The sequence below is a fragment of the Chrysochloris asiatica genome, unplaced genomic scaffold (assembly GCF_000296735.1).
Source record: "Chrysochloris asiatica unplaced genomic scaffold, ChrAsi1.0 scaffold00095, whole genome shotgun sequence".
NCBI classification, from domain to species: domain Eukaryota; kingdom Metazoa; phylum Chordata; class Mammalia; order Afrosoricida; family Chrysochloridae; genus Chrysochloris; species Chrysochloris asiatica.
In genome coordinates this window covers 12,235,437-12,239,682 of record NW_006408613.1, presented here as the reverse complement: position 1 = coordinate 12,239,682, position 4,246 = coordinate 12,235,437, and positions in this window count along the sequence as shown.

The window sequence follows — 4,246 nt, the reverse complement described above, 5'->3', positions numbered from 1 at the left end:
ACAATAGTAGGCAAGGGAAACCAATATTCATAAGTCAGTCAAGCATCTTAATATTATTTTTCCTCTTCCGACTATGCCTCAATTCCTGTATTACAGAGGCCTGTATTCCAAGTTTGAGCATATGCCACTATTTACTTCTGTCCCATTTAGCCCAGGCGATCCTGCCTTAGGGTTCCCCTATCTTTCTTGTTCTTCTACTCTCCTCCCCCTTCTTGTATATTGCCCTTCAGTTACCAGCTTTTTGAGCACTGATTTAGTCAACAAATATATCTGCTATGTCTCCTGGCTTGTATCCTCTACAGTGAGAAGCAAATGAGACGAGTCTTTTGATGCCTTTATGGATATCAATTATTAAATTTTTGAATAGAATTGAGAAATAAAACTTAATTGCATGGTATGCCATGAGACTTTCCTTCAGGTTTTCATTCTGTTTGCTGACATTTTCAGAGAAATTACTACTCAAAGAGCTTTGAGTTCCCACATTCCATTCTAATTTAACTCATTTTTTTTTGTTTTATGTAAAATGACATTGTGAAAGACTGTCAAACGATTTACTGAAATCCAACTCTACTATAGTTATGAAAATTTCTTGATCTATTTATTCTGTCACTAAAACAAGAGATATGATTTTGGTTTGACATATACTTAGAGAAATCATGTTGATTGCTTTTGATCATCATAACATAAATGTGCACCAGTCCTCCATCTAATAAATTCACATTCTTTTCAATCACCTCATATTCATGTGAAAGCTGAACAATGGAAAAGGTAGACAGAAGAAGAATCAATGTGTTCACACTGTTATGTTGGCAAAGAATGTTGAATGGACTTTCAGAAGAATGAATGAATCATTCTTAGTGTAATACAGAGTACTTCCTAGAAGCAAGGTTGGTGAAATTTTGATTCTCTTGTTTGGGACATGTAATCAGTAAAGATAAAATCTCTATAAAAGACACAAAATTTGTTAAAGTAGAGGTCAGAAACAATTAGGGAAACCTTGTGTTGGACTGATAACAAGTACAACAATGAATTTAAACATCAATTATCATGAAGATGTCACAGGACTGGGTTATGCTTCATTCTATTATACATAAGGTGGCTACGTGTCAACTCAACAATAACTATAATTTGAAAGGATTGATACCTCTTCCATTTGCCAGAATAACCTTTACCCATTTTAAGCAAGTTAGATATTGCTGATTTTCAGTATCACATATTTTTGCTTTATTCGACTTTTTTAAAGAAAATCAAGTCTCAATAAGGATTTTTTTTTTAAAGGAAGAGTTATCAATCCAGTTTCCATATATTGAAAATGTTCATAGTGTTCTTAAGGAAATCATTCTCCTAAATGGTAACAGAATATCAAAATAGATCCCTATTCATGATTTTATTTTTGTGGACAACCTTACTTCACTTCTTTGCTTCATTTGTTGCTGTTAGATGTCTTCCAGTCACTTCTGACTCATAGTGAGCTTATGCACATAAGAATTACACACTGCCCGGTCTGGCATCCTCCTCACAATTGCTATTAAGTTTAAGTCCATTGCTGCTGCCACTGTGCCAACCCATCTCATTGAGGTCTTCATTTTACCATCACTGTGCCAACCCATCTCATTGAGGTCTTCACTTGGCTTTGACAGGAACTTGTCCCTCCTGATAACTCGTCCAAAATATGAGAGATATAGTTTCACCAACCTGGCTTTCAAGGAGCATTCCAGCTGTACTTCTTCAAACACAGACCTGTTGTTCTGGAAGTCCATGGCATTTTCAATATTCTTTTCCAACATCACTACTCAAATGTATCAATTCTTCTATGGTATTCCTTATTCATTGTACAACTTTCATATGCATATGAGGTTATTGAAAATACCTCACCTTACTCCTCAAACTAATCTCTTTGTTGAACACTTCACAGAGGTCTTTTGCAGTAGATTTGCCTAATGCAGCATTTCCTTTGAATTCTTGACTACTGCTTGCATGAGTGTTGATTATGGATCTAAGCAAATTGAACTCTTTGACAACTTCAATCTTTTTTTCCATTTATCATGTTGCTATTTATTCTTCCAGTGGTGAGGTTTTTTTTTTGTTTTGTTTTGTTTTTACATTGAAGAGCAATCCATACTGAAGACTGTAGTCTTTGATATTCATCAATAAGTATTTTAAATCCTCTTTGGATGCCAGCAAGCAAAGTTGTATCATGTGCATATTGAAAATTGTTTATAAGTCTTCCTCTAATCCTGATACTATATTTTTCATATAATCCAGCTTCTGGAATTATATGCTCAGCATACAGATAGATTCAGTATGGTGAAAGAATGCAACCCTGGCTCACAACTTTCTTGATTTTAAGCTAATCATAGCCTCTTGTTCTGTTTGAACTACTGCTTCTTGGTTTATGTACAGGTCCCTCATGAGTACAATTAAGTGTTCTGGAATAATCATTCTTCACAATGCTATCTAAACCTTGTCATGATCCACAAAGTTGAAAGCCTTTGCATAATCAATAAAGTACAATTAAGCATTTTTTTTCTTCTGATATTCTCCAAGATCTATCAGACATCAGTAATGATATCCCAAGTTCCAAGTACTCTTCTGAATTCAGCTTGAATTTCTGGCAGTTTTCTGTTGATCTACTGTTGTAGCCATTTAAAAATTATCTTTAGCAAAACTTTACTTGCATATAATATTTATAATGATGTTGTTTGATGATTTCTACATTCCCTTGAATCCCTTCACTTTGGAATGTCATTCCATATCTCTTCTGGTCTTGGGTCATTAGTGTCTAATGTATCAAATCTGTTCTTAATGCTGTTGTTGTTGTTAGGTGCCATGGAGTCGGTACCAACCCATAGTGACCTTATGCACAGCCTGATCCTGGGCCAACCTCACAATTGTTGTCATGCTTGAGTCCATCGATGCTGCCACTTGGCCAATCCATCTCATTGGAGGCCTTCCTCTTTTTCTCTAACCCTCCAACTTATCAAACATGATATCCTTCTCCAGCAACTGGTCCCTGCTGACAATATGTCCAAAGTATGAGAGACGAAGTTTAGACATCTTGGCCTCTAAGGAGCACTCTGGCTGCACTTCTTTCAAAATGGATCTATTGGTTCTTTTGGTAGCCCATGGCACTTTCAATATTCTCCTCCAACACCATAATTCAAAGGCATCAATTCTTCTTGATATGGTCTCTAAATTCAGGTGGGATGTTTTCAAGGACATATTTTGTCTCTCTTGGGCTTGTTTTAACTTTTTCCAGCTTCAATTGATCTTGAATCTGAGCAATTGATGGTCTATTCCACAATCTGCCCCTGATCCTGTTTATACTGATGATATTGAGCTTTTCAACAATCTCTGCTCATCGATGTAGTGAATTTGATTCCTGTGTTTTCATCTGGTGATGTCCATGTGTACAGTGCCTTTTATGTTGTTTAAAAAAATATTTTCAGTGAATAACTCATTGGTCTTGCAAAATTCTGTCATTTGAGCTCCAGCTTCATTTCTATCACCAACATCATATTTTCCAACTACTGATCCTTACTCTCTGTTTCCAACCTTTGCATTCTAATTACTAGTAACTATCATCTTGATTGCATATTTGATCAATTTATTAGTGAATAATTTCATAGAATTTTTAAATTTCATCATCTCTGGCTTTACTGGCTTATATGTAAATTTGAATACTAGTGGTATTAACTGGTCTTCTTTGTAGGTGCATGGATGTTGTCCTATCACAGACAACATTGTACTTCAAGATAGATTTTTTAAATTTTACTATGAAATGCCATTATTCTTCAAATTGTTTATTCAGGCAGAGTAAGTCATATGGTTGTTTGATTCTAAATGGCCAATACCAGTCCATTTTGCCTACTTATATTATTAATCAATAAAGGAACAAAATATAAGAATTGTTTCCTGTTCATTATTTTATTTTCTTGGACAACATATTACTTCATTTCTTTGATACCTTTGACTTCAATCCCAATGTTTTGGGCTTAACTCTTGTCTTATCCCTTCACTCCACCAACTATAGAATTTCTCCAGGATGGTATCTAATATCTACCTATTCAAGCCTTCTGCAATCTATGGAAGCCTTCCACAGCCTATGAAAACCTCTTATTTGGATTCTTTTATGAGAAATAACCTCTTATCATTACCCAGTCTGAACAAATCTTAATTTTAAGGGCATGTATGTTCACCTATTTGACTGCAAATTAAATACTATGATATAGTTGTTGTTGTTAGC